This window comes from Vollenhovia emeryi, unplaced genomic scaffold, assembly GCF_000949405.1.
Source record: "Vollenhovia emeryi isolate VEMERY1.0 unplaced genomic scaffold, V.emery_V1.0 DF939144.1, whole genome shotgun sequence".
Taxonomy (NCBI): Eukaryota; Metazoa; Arthropoda; class Insecta; order Hymenoptera; family Formicidae; genus Vollenhovia; species Vollenhovia emeryi.
Genome location: NW_011967222.1, coordinates 2,144,751 through 2,163,709, shown reverse-complemented (window position 1 = coordinate 2,163,709; position 18,959 = coordinate 2,144,751).

The window sequence follows — 18,959 nt, the reverse complement described above, 5'->3', positions numbered from 1 at the left end:
TTCATTCGCAGCAAAGTCGTACAAAGCAATACTCGCGAAAACGTGGCTAATTACGACACTCGCGCGCACTAATCACCGGGAATAGGATAATCGCGCGGCCTTTTGCTCCGACGTTAATCGCACGCGACGTGCATCTTACTTTCGTGCTTCACGGTGCAATTCCGTCGTAGCGCAATGGCAGAAATAATGAAATAGCGAAAGAAAAAAAAAACGAAACTCTACGATTCGACACCGAGGAATTTCGAGAATTCTAAAGTGCAGCAAATAAAATCTCAAACTGCGGATTCTGACACGTCGCAAAGGTAATTTAAGCTACGTGTATAATCGACTGAAATGTCAAAACACGTATCTACTCGTAATTTGCAACCGTTCTTATTAATCAAGTCGTTGTTTGTGCGATTCTTTTCGCATACAATTTTACATATCACGTGAAGAATATAATAATATTTGCTGTCGCGAGTGATAATTGATCATGTGGGCTTGATGATCACCTGTTGTTTCTCAGGAATAATTGCGTTTCGTTGAGTAATGCGTTGACACTGCGGGGCGAATCGCGCTACTGTCTACCAGTGTTTCAGCCTGGACTGGCAAATGACAATAGTGGCCTTTGAGTGCATTGTTCGAAAACAAACATCATTTTCATCAGTTTTACTTGTGTTTGTCAGAACAGAAAATTTACAAAGCTTGACCATACTTCGATATTAACGTTCTAGTATTACCGCTGAGCGACGCAGCGCATATCTTTCTCCCTTTTTCTCTCTCTCTTGCGGGATTTTTTCCTCTCGCAGGACTCGTGTTAAAGCTAGATTTAGCAGGGAGGCGTCTATTTTAACGTGCCGCGAAACAAATGTGTAGAAGGCAAATCATCGATGCTTTCCCGCATAGAGATAGTTATTTCCGAATCAAATTGCATCGCATACATATCTGCGCACTGAAATGTTAAATTCGACAACGTTGCCCCGCACCTGCCAACTCCCTGTTTAAAATGTATTAAATAGAATGTGATCAGATTACATTAGATGCTATTTCAATGTACGTGCTATTTCAATGTAAATAAATAAGATTATTGTTAGTTTACGTTGAACTTGACGATTGCAATGTGATCTAATGTAATCTGACCAGATGCTATTTATTATCTTAAACAGAGCTGTGATGGTTGTAACAGTTTATATTCATAGTCGACTTCCAAGCGAAATTAAAAATTAAACCGTAAAATTGAAATTTTCTTGAACCACTCGATCCAGCTGTTGTATTATTTCGCGTTATTAGACTCGAAACAGCAAATCGCACTTAAACCACGTGTTCAAAGCGCGATATGGATTACATTCGAATCCAAGCGTTGCTAAGGAGACAATTACCGCCCGCAAATATTTTGAAAGGACCATTTCCGATTCCCTTTGTCCAGAGTCTCGATTCCTACACTAGGCGTGAAAATCACACGAAGCATTTGCTTCGACGCGCACGCGAATCCTCAGCCGCGCTGATTAATGATCGCTCGCCGACGATCCTGAGGAGTTTGATGACTTCTGGTACTTACCGCGAGCGTATTTAATAATGCGCAACGGAGCGGCTGTCTTAATGTTCTTCGGAGCGTTGCATACCGCAGAAACAAATAGCGAAACCGCATACCAGCGAGTCTCGCCGAAATATTTGCGAAACAAACATACGCGCTTGCATCTGTAAAATGTATTATGACACGCGACCTGCAACCGATTCCGTTCCTGCGTTCTTTTCGAGCGCGTAAGGCAGTTGAAGTTGAACTATACAAAATTAATTATCGCAAAGACACGTTTCTCGAGCGTCGCGGGTAAATTAAAACACCGAACGCACCGCGGGTATTATTTAACTGTGCTTGATCTCATTAAAAGAAAAGTGACCTCTATTGACTATTTAATTTACCATCTGTATGGCGCGGATGCGAATTGCAATCATCAGTAAAATGAACACACTTCAATTTCGAGGAAACGGTCCACCTGAATTTAGTGCGAAATCATATCGAGGAAACATCAATTAATAGCGGCGGAAATCAATCACGGTTCTATGTTCTTCTCCATGCTCTTCTACAAATGTTATTTACAACCGGACTTCATACATTCGAATGTCGGCAAATCGAAAACGATTGTTTCCAGGCGCATGTAACAGTTAGACGCAAATTATTTAATTCCGTGTATCGTACGTATCGCGGAGTAACTAGCTCCCTTCCTGCTTCTCATCTTTTGAGATCATTTCGGTACGCAAGTGTGCGCCGTATACACACAATTACTTTTATCTCACTGAATAAATGTAAGCCGAATATTCGTCAAATGTTTATTTCATTTCAAATTAATTATCGATACATCATAATATACTACGGCTGTTTGTTACGTAAATAACTTTGGTGATTTGCATGTTATTCCTTTATTAATCAATACTGAAACATAAGCAAGCCTCATTTAAATCGACGTTTAAAAGTTCAAAGCGTAACGCGAAATTCGAATCCAAGCAACATTAAAGAAATAATTATCGCCTGTAAATATTGTAAAACGATAATTTATCATTTCCACCGTAATCGCTTCGATTCATTACTTCAAACGAACGTAGTCGCGCGATACATCTACTTTGGTAAGTAACCGACACCTCGATACGCTTGAGAATCGTTGATCGCGAGAGTTAATTAATCGCGCGGACCGATTATCGCTAATTATTTAGGGGATAATCGCGTTTTCACGTCTGTTGAAAAAACGCGAGACTGTCTCCCTGGAATCTTGAGGGCGTTCAAAGCCGCGTTAATCGATAATCACTCGAAAAATATTTCTTAGATAGTTATCTTTTATATTCATTTGCGTCTATCAATCTGTCGCTATAAACCAATATCATTCTTAAATACTGGTAGGAACGTGAGCCGCATCTCGTGGCAAAACCAATTACATTATGCGCAGATGTTTGAAGTATTAAAGAAGCCGACGTAATTAAATTGCATTTCTCAATGTGCTTTCGATATATATAAAAAAAAAGAAGAAATCATTTTGACACGAAAATTGTGAAGCGCGGGATGAGGTGGGTATAACATTTGGATAATTAAATTCAATGCCTCATAATTTTCACACATCATTTCTCGGCCATTTCCGGACGGTATACGTTCTCGAACACTGCACTCCCTCGTATCAAATATTTTTCCGTGAACAGAATATTACAATAAATTCTCTCTTGTGTACGATTGAAAAACAAGCCACCGTGCGATCAGAATTTAAAATAGGTTCGATAGCCCTTTAACAATCGGTAAATATGAATAACGCACGCGTGACATACGTGACAAGAACCGCATCCGCAATAAATCGAATCAAATTAACACTTTATGGTGTTGCCGATACGTTTCCTGTAGAATAGCTTGGAAGCCTTCGTAGCAGAAGCGCCAAGATACATTTTGTTTCTGCGAATATTCTCAGAAGAATATAAAAGTGCAATATAAAGAAAGTAGAGCAAGTTGATAATAAAAAAATTAAAATAATGCGCAAAAATGCCGGAAAAACGTGCATAAGTGGGGAGAAAAAAAGAAGGAAAATAAGAAGAACAACAAGGATGAATGAAAAGAAAAATACAGAATATTAGGGCAGAAGATTTCGTTAGTAAATTAGTAAAAGAGAGTAAAAGAGAGAGGAAAGAGGCACAGACGCCAAAGTATTAAACGCGTTCAGAATAAATTAATTATTTTATCATTAATAAATTTATGTCGTACTCTTATCGTACATTTAGCAGATGTGGCGACAAACTTTTTTTTTAATGCTAGTGTCTAGAGACTCAATAATTTCGCAGAAAAGCAAACTTCGCCAAATAGAACGACTCGCTTAAAATTTAACAGAAAATCTTGCTTTTTAAACGGCCCGAACCGAAGAAAGTCGCCGCTTTTGCGACGCGTTCTCGCTCTTTATGCATGATTCGACAAAATAATGGCGCGTTCGGCACGGAAGTAACAGGAGGTCGAACATATAGTTATCGGAGCATCGGCATAGCTCAGTTTTCAATCTCGCGCGAAAATACGGACGAGGGAAAATAAATCCCTACCGCGTCTGCCGCGTCTCCCTCGCGTCTTCTTTTTGGTTCTCGCGCACGTCGTCTCCCGATCTCCCGTGAGATACATTCACGCGTCGCGTTTTACTGTACAATAAAATTGTTATTATGTCGAGTTTTAGCACTCGCGGAATGCGCGTTATTTTCGCGAAAATAAACCCGAGACTCGCGCGCTCTTCGTTATTCAGAGCCGGCAGATTAAAACGCGAGAATTAACTTTCGATGCCGGGGCTTTTTGCAGGGGCTGAGAAAAAATTATAGACTCGGTATTTTGCAAGAAAATCGAGAGATGCAGTCATATCTCTCCCTGCAACTGGAGGTCTGTGATAAAAAAAACTCATCTTTTCGACCAAATTTATTGACTTATACATATGTCATTGATATTACTATCGTTATCATTTCTATTATTGTCAATATTATTCAAATCAATGCATTGACAAAGGGATCGATATTCTCGTTCGAGTATCAATTGTTTATCGTTGTCTTTTGTTACACCGATATTCTGTTACTATAAATGGGAGATTAAAATGTAAAATTCAGAAGTGCAAAACTCGAAATGTGATGTATTTTGCACGAGAAAAATGATTTGTACTCCGCAAAACTGTCTGTGGACGTTAATAAGGGCTGAATTATGTGTACCTTAAAAAATTGTCGATTGTTTTAAAGGAAGAGTTAAAAAGAGGGCAAGGAAAATTGCGAGGATTGAAAGTAGCGAAAAGACGTGGCACTGGAAGGGTTAAAGTAGAAAGCTTACCGGGCAAATTCGTAACTCTAATCGCGAGGGTTTTCTTCCCGTACGATAGATAATTTGCTGGAGCAACATGGTACTCATTAACGAATAGTTAAATAACTCCATCATCTCCGGATTTTTTTTTCTGGAGTAAGAGAGCAGAAAAGTTACGCTTCCTATTCGTTTGAGAGAGCGTGCTTTTCCACTCGCTGTTTGCGCTCGGTTGGGTCAGCGAATCAGCGAGGCACCCTTGCCGTATCTTCGAGCCCTGATATCTCCATCGAAATTTGCAAAATGTACATCAATATGCCTGGAATCCGCCCGCCGATGCGTATTGTTTCATCCCCTCGATCCGCTTCCATCCGCAATTTTTCCACTTTCTTAAACTGTGAATACAATAACCAGCCACTGCGAATTGTGCCCGCCTTACGCTCAGTATTTTAGTTGTGGCCTTTCGAACTCATCAAGCGGATCTGAGAATTCAGATAATCCGCGTGCAAGTTCACACTCCTCGTTAGTAGTCCACGAGGGAACGGAGCGAAGCTTTTACCTTTTCCTTTTTACGAAAATAAACGGCAGGAATAAGTTCAATTAACGATTAAACAGCTGGTGAAACAAAGGGAGTGACGATAGCAATCACGTCCGAGCTTGCACAGTTTGCACAAAAAAGTATTGCATTTGTACCGAACTTAATAACATTTTTAAGCTTGAATAACTTTTAATTACATTGCGACATAAATTGCTCAATGCATTCCCTCTACATAACGGCAAGATATAAAATGTAACGCGAGACGATAAAGAATAATTGAAATATAGTCAAATAAATTATTTAACTGAAACATTGTCTTCGCTTCTCTAAACAAAATACTTCAATATCTATAATTTTAACACTCTCCACAGAAGCAAATTCTTTCAATGTGATATATAATATCATCGAAACACTCGTACACGCTTAAGGGAATGCTGGAGTGATTCTGCACTTTTGGCACTTTTTGCTCCTAGAACTGTCAATTCGTAAAAACATTTATGTAATATACAAATTATGTGGCTTTTGTGTACGAACCGACAGTGTTCCACTATTCGGACTAAGTGAAAGAACAGCATAGTATCGTTGAAATTAAGTTTAGGAACTTACTAAGAAGTCTATTCACTCGAATAAATTATAGGTTACCTAGCCTATAACTTATTCGAGTGAGTTATAGATTTTTTGTTAATCCGAATAGTGGAACACTGTCAATCTGTACACAAAAGCCACATAATTTGTAAATTATACAAATGTTTTCACGAATTGACAGTTCTAGGAGCAAAACGTGCCAAAAGTGCAGAATCACTCCAGCATCCCCTTAAGATGACAAGAGGAAACGCTGTTATTTTTTTTAAGGAGTCATTCTACTTTAACGGTTCAAAAACTAAGCTCGTCTTGAAAAGTACTTTTTAAAACTGTTTCCCAAACTGGCACCGTTTTGTTATTTTTAAATAAAAAATTCTTAATTGAGGTTCGGGACATAGCGAGCCTGAATGATAAAAGTCATCAACGCAGCGGACTTGCATATTTTTCGACACGCCAAAACGCTTAATTAAAAAATTGTTTAAATTATGACAAAATTTTTTTGCGTTATTTAAGAGCCCCCTAATAAATCCCCAAAAACGCGTGTTTCATTGCGCGGTGTACATTTGCCGCGAAAAAACGTTGTTAAAGATGAGCACAGTTTTTGGGCCGTTAAAGTGGAATGACCCCTTGATTCGATATTCCCTTGAAAACGAGACGAGAAAACAGTCTATTGAGTACATTCGACCTGTTCCTTCAGCCGGGAAATTCCCCTCGTTGCCCCGACGCGCTGTCAAAAGCGAACCTATATTAATTTAATTGGGTATCATCCATCAGTATTTGATTAGCGCGTTGAAACACGAGTCACTTCAAGCTCACTATCATTCAGTGCCATAAATATTAAACGCGCACGTGGACGCCCGCACTCGCGCGCCTGTATTTGAAGAAGAAGAAACAAAAAACAGGAAGCCGTCAATATTGGCCAGTTTTAATTAGGTTTACGTTGCATGATTAATTTGCTTTTAAGACTCTTTGAAGTGACCCGCGGCGAGGAGGTTTGGGCTATCGCGAGCTACCGCATTCCGTATCCAAGGCTAATGGTACGCGAACGAGCGTACGCGTTTCTCGGAATGCGTCGATGCACGGGCCGCGGGATGCGCCGATGCATGTGCAATTTGCAGTACAGGGGGGTGGGAGGGGGAGGGGGAGAGATTGCGGAGGTCGGCATCCAGAATGAGCTCGTCGAGCGCTAATTTTGATACGGCCGCGAGCAAAAAGACAGACGGCGCCGTAAGTGGTGGGTTAACGTGGGCGTTTAGCGCGTTAACCGGGCGCCCGCTAAGCAAAATAATCCCGCGATTCGAAATGTAATTCTGATGTTAATTGCTCCCATCAGCGATCTGCATTCGATAATTTCGAGTCGCTCATTAGCTCGCCGCACCGGCGCTCGGAGGGCCCGGCGCTGGGCTGCAACTAATGCGAATGCAGGGAGCAGGGCGGGAGAGTGGATGAGGGCGAGGACGAGAGAGAGAGAGAGAGAGACAGAGAGAGAGAGAGAGGGGGGGGCAATGTTGAGCACACGGAGCGTGTGCCGTAAGAACTTTGCCCGGTGATAAAAAGATCGCAGCTAATAGATCAAGCTAATCCGACGCCAGCTAATTTGTAACCTGAAGCGCATTTCTCGCTCGCCGGTAAAAAGCATGGAAATAAGAATTATACGGGGCAGCTCCCGTGACCGAGTCGCCGAGACACTCGCGAGACCCGCGTGTTCCTGTTATCTCTCGCGATAGCAATTCTTCTCAGATATGACGCGTCAATCTGCGAGCATTGTCCCACGAATTAGCCCGTTTCCCCGCCGTAATCGTAGGGAAACGCACTAGGAATAGCTCGCGGTGTGAATTTCGCGAGATTTTTGGAACTCCGTAAGTGCGAACTGTGATCTTGAATTCTCAATCGTCACTTATAGCCTGCGCCAGTCTAGATTAATTCATTTAATTCTGACGCAAATAGGAAAGAATATTAATATAATGCATCTGAGAATTGTGTACGTATATATAGGAAAAGGTATCACTTATGAATATAGCCTCTATATTAAGAGACTCTAAAAGTATAATGCATGTCGTCGCGATTAACGGCTCGACGATAATCGATTTTACAATTGTTTCTCCCGGTCATTGCCCCTTCTCAAGGAAATTTTCAGAACCGCGCGTTTCTTCCACAACCGCGCGCGCGCCAAGGATATTTCCCGGGACAAATTCATATCGAGCACGAGTTGCACCGTCTGACACGAGTAACTCGCCGGGTCTAACAAAAGTCACCGTGTTCCCTGACGCACCCGTCGCGGCCGCGGTGTCCCTTTTTTTGTAACTTTAAAGGCATCCCATGGAAAAAGTGACGGGAGGCCGTGATTAAGAGCGACGATCCCGCGCACCCCGGATTATTTCGAGTGACTCGAGTTACCGCGAGTCCGGAGACCCGAGGGGGTGAGTCGCGGGCACCGGGGAGGAGCGGCGGCAATAAGTGTCGGGCGCGCGAATAACGTGGAGAGGAGGAGGGGGAGGAAGGGCCAGGCCGCGTACCGCTCCTGGGGCTAATGGTGTATACGCGAGGGGGGGTGGGGGTGTGTGCGCGAGGGTGTACGAAAGCGCGTCTGTGGTGTTACGTCCGTGTGCGTGCGGTACCTCGTGCACGAGGCCCGCACGAGGGTCGCGCGCGCGACGGCCGGGGAGGGTCAGAGAGGATCAGGGGCAAAGTGGCAGCGGCGGCGGCGGCGGTGGCGGCGGCGGCGGCGGCGGTGGCGGTGGCGGCGGCGGCGGCGGCAGCGGCGGCGGAGCTGTATCGATGTCCGGGCGCGTTCGCCACCGCCGGCACACACGCCGGCGGTATCCTGCGAACGAGTGGCATGCCGCTTCTCTCTCTCCCATTTCCAGGCCCTCTCCATCGCTAGGACCGCCGCCGCCGCTGCCGCCGCCGTCGTCACCACCGCCGCCACCGCCGCCGCCGCCGCCGCCACCTCCGCCACCTCCGACGTCCTCCTCCCCCTCGCACGCTCGCTCTTTCAGCCACCGATTCGCCTACCCTTCCCCTTCCCCGCCGCGATCTCCGTGCGCGACTTTGCGAATCATCAATCGCCCGTGCAAATTCCTCCGTTCGTTTCCACGTTAGGAACGCAGAACTCTCCCCTTCCCCCTCACCCCCCGTCCACCCTTCCTGTTAAGGGCGACGCGAGGGATAACCACGCGTGGAGTACGCTCGAGCGTGGACTTGACGCTCCTTAAAATGCGTAAGACGGTGCGCGGTTCGAGATTAAACGGTACTCGGGACCGCGCTCGCGTTTTAGAATAATTTTATTCTACTCGCCCCCGTCCCCCCCCCCCTCGTCCCATCGAGGGTGATTCGAGGGATCGAACCCCTTCTACGTCCCGCGCCTCCAAATGTCTCGGCCGCATTCTTCGGGGCTGTCGTGATCTAAGACCCTCCCGCGCTTTTCGCGAGCCGAGCTCCGTGAGCCGCGACGTCGAGGGGGAGGAGGAGGAGGGAAAGGAGAGAGGGGGGGGGGGGTCGTAAATGTTTTCCGCCAAGATTAATCGTCCGGAGGGGAGCGAACGAGAAGATCTACCTCGTCGAGAACGAGAATGTGGCTTTGATCGCAGAAATAATCTCGATCAGCCGCTTTCTTTTCAGTTTTCTTTCTCTTCACCGAGAGGGAGAGTCTTCTCTCTCTTTCTCTCTTTCTCCCTCCCCCCCCCCCTCTCTCTCTCTCTCTCTCTCTTTTCGGAGGATTTCTCACATGCGATTAAGCGCGCGGTATTACTACCGGGCTGCTCGAAAAGGTTGGAAAAATTATTTGCGATACATATACGTGCCCATTTATGCCAGCGGCACACTCGTACGTATTTTGCGTGTTTGTGTTTTGTATCACACAATTTTCTGCTTCCAATTTAAACAATTTTACGAAAATTTCTTCTATTTTTATTTCGAAACGAACTTTCTTCATTTGGATTTTAATGGGTTTCCTAAAGCTTTTCCTTTTTCGAAAAATTAAAATCCGCTTTTGACAGAATTCTATTTATAGTTTTGCGTCTCGCATAATACAACAACGTTGGAAGAAACAAATACATTTTAATGTGACGTATATATTAAATACGTCCATATCAATCAAAACACATGGAATGAAAATTAAACGGGACTTTATCCTGAAATCTGGATTTTATAAAGTAAGAATAGGAATGAAACTAAATGAAAAATAAAAAATATTTAAGGTGTAAATTAATTATATTATCTATTCCTCCAATTCTATTAATTCTATTCTATTGACTCAATATTCTATTATTCATTCTTTTATGATTTATGGCATGGCTAGTTTTGTAGAGATCTGAGTTTGAACGTGTCGCTGAGTTGAGTTTAATATCATCGTTTCATGTTGAAAAGCAGAAGAACGCCATCAAAAGTCGTAGTATTTTCTTCACCAAATCGCTGATTGCCGTCAAAAGTCGCGGTACCTGATTTACCAAAACGTTTTTGATACACCTGTGATATATGAAACAGCACTTTCTTTAAACTTGAAATGCCGCCGGTCCTATCAAAGCCATAGAATATTCTAAGAAAGTTTTAGAACTTCGCGAGCTGTATCGAACGATCTTGAATTTTCAGCAGCCAATTATATTCTGCTCTACGTTATTAAATTAGTTTCTCCCAAGAACATTGCAATGTAACGAATACATTCTTTAGATGCGTAAAGTAGAAAATACATATGTACGTGTATATTAATTGTATTAAGTCATTTGTTGTTCTTGAGCCAAACAAAGAATTAAGTCGAGACAGAAAGTCCCTTTATAAATATCACCTTTATTTAACATAAAACCGGCGCTAAGCGCAAAACACGGTTTTACAATTTTATTTGGTAATAAAGTACTGTTTTGCACATTTGAGTTACATTTGTGTTACATTTGTGTTACATTTTATGGCAAATAAACGGAATTTTTATTTTAAAAGGGCGTTAATTTTAACAAATTACGCATTTATCAGCATTCTTTTTGCACTTTTGCGGAAACGCGAAATGTACACCCTCAGAAAGGATTTCTATTACCGAGACAAAAATATTCTTGACGCATTTATATTTCTCACAACCTCGTTTAGTATAAGAATAAGACAATATCAAAATAAAATCAATAATTCTTATTCTCCTCTGTCGAATTAAAAAAGATTGACTTACTATGTGGACTGGAGGATATCTTATAAGTCTCCAGAAGTAATTAAAAACTTCAGAGGATTACTTGACCATGTCTGGCAAATTTTTATGTTTAAACCCACAACGTTTCGACGGAACATGACTGAAATCGTTCGTGAAATCAAGATCAGTTCTTTTGATTTATCGTACGGAATTACCGCCACAACTATCGCTTGAAAAGGACCGCGAACCATGGTCGAAACGTTGTGGGTTTAAACATAAAAATTTGCCAGACATGGTCAAGTGATCCTCTGAAGTTTTTACTATATTGAGACAAGAGTAAATTATATAAATCTAAGTTTATATATTCTTGCGTTTAGAGAATAAATTTTCCCTCCATCTTACAACGCACGAAGTCGGCACCACGATATTCAACAAAAGACGATACTATCGTTTTATTCTTAGATTTTCGTATTTTTCATTTAAGATTACAATATTCCTTTCTCTGTAATGAATCTGATTGGCGCTTTATCGATCCTATTTTATGATAAATTGAAGTGTAACAGCATTGGATCCGGAAACTTTTTTCTGCGGGTGTAACTTCAAAACTCGCACCTTGCATCTGAGGCCGGTTTCATGCGCGCCACCCTGCGTAATCGTAGACTCTACTACTGACATGCGTTTAACACTAAAGATACACCGTGGCGAGGTCCGTAAAGTTGGCGAACTTAAGTTTGCGGCCGAAATATATTCCCCAGGTTGAAGATCACCTCCCCGAGATAACGCTGGACCGAGCCGAATGGCGATTTGTACTTCATTCTCGCGTCCTACCGCGGGGGAATAAGTTTTCCAGCGCTTGTCGCGGACAGTTACTCGCGTCCCGGCGAGAGGCGAGGAGGTAACTCGCGGAGCGGAGCGGAGCGGAATCCGGTCGTTTGTCGTAGACCGCGGCTGCAGTCGCCGCGACTGCTATCGACGGCAGGATGTTCGATGACTAGCCTCTCCCGGCCTCTGGAACGATAGTTTACATGTGTACACCTTTACGTATGTACACTGTACGTAACTTGTGTATTGTATCTTGTACATAGAACTTGTATATTAAAAAAATACTTATTTGAGCGCGACATGCCTTTTAATGCGAAGTGAATGATTATCTGTAATAATAGACACGGGTGTATCTTCGGGGAGATAGCCGCTATTGTGGCAATAAGGTGCCGCGCAATAACTTTTGGGCGAGAGAAATAACGAGAATTAGACCAGGATTTGAAAAGTTCGCGGAATAAAGTACACGCGGAAATAAAGAATATTCTTCTTTTGAAAATATGCTTAGTTTCACCGTGCAAATCTTGAAATGAGATTATATTGCGTTAAAGAAAGAAAAACTTACTTGAATGAAGCAGTTCTACATAATTCAATCAAGAAAAATATATGCTTATTATCTAAGAATAATTTTCTTGTATGGAAAGGAAACAACATGGGATAGAAAATAACGCATTTTCCAATCGAAGATTATAATGGTTGAAATGATGTTGTCAAAATAATTATGTGTATTCTTGAAGTGACAATTATAGTATTTAAAAGAGACCGTAATATTGTTGGAATGTAAGATTATTAAATGCTTTTAAGAAGATTATAGATTGTTGCGTGTATACAAAACAATTAACACGTTAATTTGAGTATATAAGAGTTGATCTGATACTTTCTTTTCTGTACAAACGGCCTTATTTAAGGGCTTATCATAGACATTGGTATGAATATTTTTCGCCGATAAGACCCTTCTTCATAAAATACCAGATCGTCGCACGAATCTCGAGTTTATTCATTTTTTAAAAATCTCGCAGATACGTTCGTTCAAAGATCTATTAAAAAATTAGCTACTTGATGGAACGAGTTGAAACTTTACACGTGTACAAGAGCTGAAACTACTCGTTTAACCCTGATCGTAGCACACATCTCGAGTTTATTCATTTTTCAAAAATCACGCAGATACGTTCGTTCAAAGATCTATTAAAAAATTAGCTACCTGACGGAACGAGTTGAAATTTTACACGTGTACAAGGACTGAAACACTTCTCGTTTAACCCTTTGAAGCATTTTTCCTTTCAGCCGATTTTTCTGAAACTTAATACTCGAGGGGTTTTTTTAGGTCGCCAATTACGATTCTGGCGTCAGAATTACAAGATTCAAATGCAGATTTTCAGGCGCCATGTTGGATCTGCCATTACAAATTTTGTAAATCTGACCTCATATATGTAATCAGCAACCTGGAAAACTTTCGACTTTCAGATAAATCGATTGCATAATTTTACAATTTCGATTTCGGATTCAGAATTGGCAAACGAGAAACCTCCTAGATATGAAGTAGTAAAAACACCGGAGTGAAAGGAAGTGTTGGTTCTTTTAATTTCGGGAGGTGTAAAACACAGAAAAAAATGCTGTTGAATTAAAAAAAATTAAGTTGCTTGAATTAAACGTTAAATAGTTCATTCCATAGTATTTGCTATGGATTTGAATTTTAAGCATTGAACTAAGTACCCAGATTATTAAGACAACTATCTGTTTTTAATTCCTCAATACTGATGTTGTTTCAACGATTTTACTTCAATTACATGTTTAGGTTTGTTTTCTGTTCCTGCACTGGTGAACTAGTGCAGTAAGCTAGAATGAAAAAAAATATACTTGTCTTACTCCACTTTATTGCACCAGTTCACCAGTGTAGCAACAGGAAACAAGCCTAATGTTACACTGTGCTTCAAAGGGTTAACGTATGACGTCTGCCGCGCGAGTGCCACTTGTGCTTCATTCCGCGAACGTTTCAAATGTGCTCCCGCACAATACGCATGTCGAATCGAACGACGAGAAAGCAACGCCGACGAAGAAAGCAACGGCAAGAGCGTCAGCCGGCGCTCTTAGGCTCCTATTAAATTTGTCGTACGACAAATTTTTTAAGGGGTCATTCCACTTTTACGGTCCGAAACCTATGCTTATCTTTAACAATTTCTTTGTCAGTAAATACAATGAAATCTATTTAGGATTTATTAGGGCGCTCTTAAATAACACAACAAAATTACCTGAAACAAAAAAATCAAAAAGATTCTTAATTTATATGAGTGTCGCTATGTCCCGAACCTCAATTAAGAGTTTTGATTTAAAAATAACAAAATGGTGCCAGTTTGAAGAAAAGATTTGAAAAGTACTTATAAAAATTTTTTGTCAAAGCCTGAATGATAAAAGACATCAACGCAGCGGATCTGCATATTTTTTGACACGCCATTCGAACGGTGTAGAAAACGCTTAACTAGAAAGTTGTTTAAATTATGACAAAAATTTCTTGTGTTATTTAAGAGTTAACCTAATAAATCCCAAAAAGATTTATTTCACTGTATGGTGTATTTACTGAGAAAAAAATTGCTAAAGGTAAGCGTAGTTTTTGGGCCGTTAAAGTGGAATGACCTCTTAAGCGTGTCGATTGGCTGCAAGATAGTAAAATTCTCGAGTATCCAGAAATTTGCTATTCAGTAGCCAATCGACACGCATAAAAAATTTGCCGTACGACAAATGTAATATTACACTGACAATGAGAAAAATTTTCATTGGATGAACCAATCAAATAGTGTTTCCGATGGTTAATTTTTCCGATTAAATTGTGAATATATCCGACGAAATTTATCCGATGAAATGCAGTTACCGATGAAACCTAATTGAAAAACCGATCACATTTTTCATCGGACATGCAATTTAATCGGATATATCCGTTCGTTATTATGTAATTGGATTGCCCGATTATATTTAATCGGACATTTTTCTCAGTGTAGGCTTAGGTTGCCGAAGATGATCTCGGTCTCCGGGTCGCGCGACTCGCCGCGATTTCCGGCAGATTATCCGGCGCATCGTGGGCGAGGCGGAGCGGCGCGAAAACGCCGCCCCGAGCGGATTCCCAGGCGATGACCGAGGAGGCGAGGGGATGTCGGCGGATGTCGCGGGGGAAAAGACGCAAGCAAAGACGGATGCTGGGACTTATTTCCCGGGGAAAATAGACGAGCGGAAATTCATTCCGTGACGCGCGCGAGGACAAGCGGGCGTTGTTACGCAGGCGTAATTGCGCGGCGGAAAAGAAGCGTGTCGCGGGAAAGGAGGAGAGTGGGGGAGGAAAAAAAAAAGAAACGAGGGGACAAAAAGAAAGAGGAAGGGCAGGGTAGCGTCGTGCGAACAGGTGACCGGAGGGTGCGCGGCTGTGCCGCGGAGCTAATAATAAATAGGGCGGCGGGAATTAGATTAATCGCTCTGCCTCTAACTTACTTTTCCGATCCACCGGTCGATTTCCTCTTGGAGTATCGCTCGCCCGAGCTCATTAGGAGCTGTTTAGTTGCGCAAGAATTTCCGGAAGCTCGCCCGCCGCCCCGCAAGCGCGGGGCTCGTATCGGCCCCGCGCTTTCCCAGGGACTATCGTTTGCTCGTTAACGATAATGCTTCCGAGTTTAGAGAATACAAAAGTCCGTAGTACGAGCAATCAACTTACGTTCAAACGTTCCACGGTAATGGGAACCGAATCGCTCGCGACTGGGAAAAGCCGGCTGGGACGAGGTAGGAATGAAACGAAGAAAGGGATGGACGAGGGAGGGTAGAACCGAGGAGGGTGAAACGGCCAGCGCTTCCCGATTCGCCGGGCACACAACGGCTTGCATACAATTAACTCCGAAAACATAAGTTTCTCGTTGCCGAGGAGCGAGCGGATCGCTCGGCCCTCTTCGGTCGCCTCAGGCGTGGCCCGAAAAAAGACGTCCCTCACGCCCGAGAGGGTGAAACGTCGCGTCGGTCGTCAACGATATTCGAAATGTAACGTATTCTAAAAAGATCCTCCCTTTACTTTTTTTTTCCAAGGAACAAAATGCTCCCCTGCTTTCCGCTTCTTCCGGCTGACAAATGTAGTAGGAAAGTCCTCTATTATGAGACAGGCTTCTAATATGAGACAGCAGCTTTTCAACACCCAAATTCAATTACAAATCTATTTTCGCGACGACTACGCGATCTAACAATGAATTTTTCACTAAACGAATTTCGCCCCAAGGGCAAGAAATTCACTCTCTAAAAATCAATCGGTGGACTATCACTGAAAACAGTGAATAGTCACTGGTTTACAGTTGTAAGTATACCACTGCGATTGTCAGTGATATACTTATAAACCGAGGGGGAATCCGCCGAGGGCATTGCGGTGTACAGATTTGCGGCATTATACTAGGCATTTTTGGGGCATTAGGCCTTGCTGGGGCATTATAAAGATATAGTAAGATGAAGTAATGCCCACTGGGCATTAATGGGTATTGGTGTACATGATTTAGTCCAGCGGTTTCCCCCCTCGCTTATAACTGCAAATCAGTGATTATCCGCTGTTTTCAGTGATAATCCACTGATTGATTTTTAGAGAGCACGTACGCGGTGGAATCGACTGACGATGCCTGTTCAACCCCCCGCTATCCTATATTAGGATCCTATCTCATAATGGGGGGACCTTCCTCTACCTTCTTCCTGCGGATTCGACTTTTCCGCGTTCTTGCGAAGGGTAGGGGGAGGGGGATTAAAATCGGGATCTCTTCGAACGCTCGAAAACTAAAGCAGCGACGACGGTCCACCGGACGCGCCGATAGAAAAATCGCATTACGTCCTCGGAGTTAAAACCGGATATTCCGCCATCTCGGCGTCCGCGGCCGTGATAAAGCCGCGCCGCGGATCGGGTTAAATCTCCAGGCGGGCGAAAACTTTTCGCGCGCGCGCGCGCGCGCCGATCCATCCCGGCGAAATACTTTTAATGCGTTTAACGCGCAACTCTCGTCGAATAAACATATTCCTCCGGGGTGTACGCGTCCGCTCTCGCGTCATTACCCACGGAAACGAAACTTTCCGATTCTCGCGCCGGGGGAGCCGCGGCCTTTGAGAGTGGCGCCGCTAATTACTGACCATCATTAATACAGGCCGCCCGGTGCCTGGCGCTCGTCTGACGCGCGGCATCAAACGTTGCGCGCTCTGGACGCCGGAGATTTGCTCGAAAATTACCGGCCAACTGCTCGATCGTCATTTTTAGCGGTCGAGCACCGGCAGCGTGCCATAAGGATATGCAAAACTACTCGTATACAAATCGAATCGATCCGAATCTCACCTAAGTCGACTCGATTCGAATTTGAACTATTGAAAACGTATAGCGACGATGTTATTAAAATGTATGCGATAAGCATAATTAAAAAAAAAAGAGCGACATTCATAGGAACACTTTTATCACTCGTCACGTCACCGTATCTGAGCGCGCGAAATCTCAGGCATACCATTTGTGAAATACAATCGCTTATTATTTAGAAACAATTACAGCCTCGACAGTTTTGTATTAGAATTTTCATCTTGAAATTTTCTAAAGAATCTGTGATTAAAAGGATATCCAGTGGTTTTAATACACCCTGTATAGAATTATACAAAAATATACATCAAATATGTCCACTCATATTTTATACAATTTAATTAGAATTTTATACAATTCTACACAGTTCTGTATAATTTTTTATAAATTTATATATGTGCTTTTATATAAAAACATTTTTACCGTGAAAAATTGCTTATTTATAATTATATACAATTGTGTACAATTGTACAAAGGGATTTGTACAATTACTTATAAATAATGCAAAATTTTCTCTTTTAAAAATTATTCATATAAAAGCATGTATAGATCTATAAAATTATATAGAAGTGTGTAGAATTATATAGACATATGCAATGTAAAAATATATATGGACATATTTGATGCTCATACATAAATAATTTTTTACCGGGGTGTTCGTTCGTAGATGTATGTATACCCAGCTTTATAAAATCATGTTTCCCGTTAATAAGCAAAACAGTACAGACATGTAGGTAGGTGCATTCACTACAATCGCTCACTGAGCGGCTAATTGTAAGTACCTAACGATAGACTGGTTATGTTTGAATCCAAATCAAAGAGTATCGATAATAAAATAAACAATAGATTGTATTTTATTTTAATTGTTATATTTTTGTAATTGGATAATGCCATTTGACTCGACGTTAAAGTATTTTAATAATTTACTTGTGATTTTGCGCCCGATTGTTTTAGTTACCGCGATATTAAATAAAGTATATTTTATTTAAATATTTAAAACCCCTTTTAATATATAATAAATATATACTAAATATTCCAATGTGGTTTCACCTCAAAATAAATTTACATTATATAATCAACATTATTTTTCCACGTCAAAATATCGTTTTATTATCTACGTGAAAAAATACAATCCAATAATAATTATATTGTTAATTTAAAAGTATATTTTATCGGTTCGATTCTGTTTAATTTGCATCGATTCACACGAAATTTCGCCCATTCGAAAGAGAAAACGAGAAAATCGGTCCGACATAAAAAAAATTCTCGATTCGCACATCTCTAATAGCCCGCAATCAACTCGCCAAATCGGAACGTCTTGCTGCTCTTATTTCGCGCGCAAGAAGTAGAACGAGGTTTAAAGTATTAAACGTTTGCAATTTCATTAGTAGATAATGCTCTATGAGCGTGTGATATATCGACTGTTACGAGTATATTATTATATACTTGGAACAACAAAAACCGATATATCGGCTTTCAGGTATTACAAGGGAAGGCTAATAGTTCTCGGTGTATACTACCCGAGGGTTGCCTCAGCCCGAAACTATAAACGCACGGGCCATCGGTGTCGGAGGCACGCGAGCTTTGGTCTTCTCGTCATTACCATAAAGTCTCATTAAAAGTAGCGAGAAGTATCGCGAAACATAAAAATCTTTGGAGCAAAAAGTCGACGCGTTCCGATTTGACTATTCTATTATCGTCATCCCTGCTGACGAGACCCTTCGATTCAAACAGGCTTTTACATTACAGAGTTCTTAAGGCCTGTGTCCACGATGCTAGAACTTGGTCCAAGTTCTAG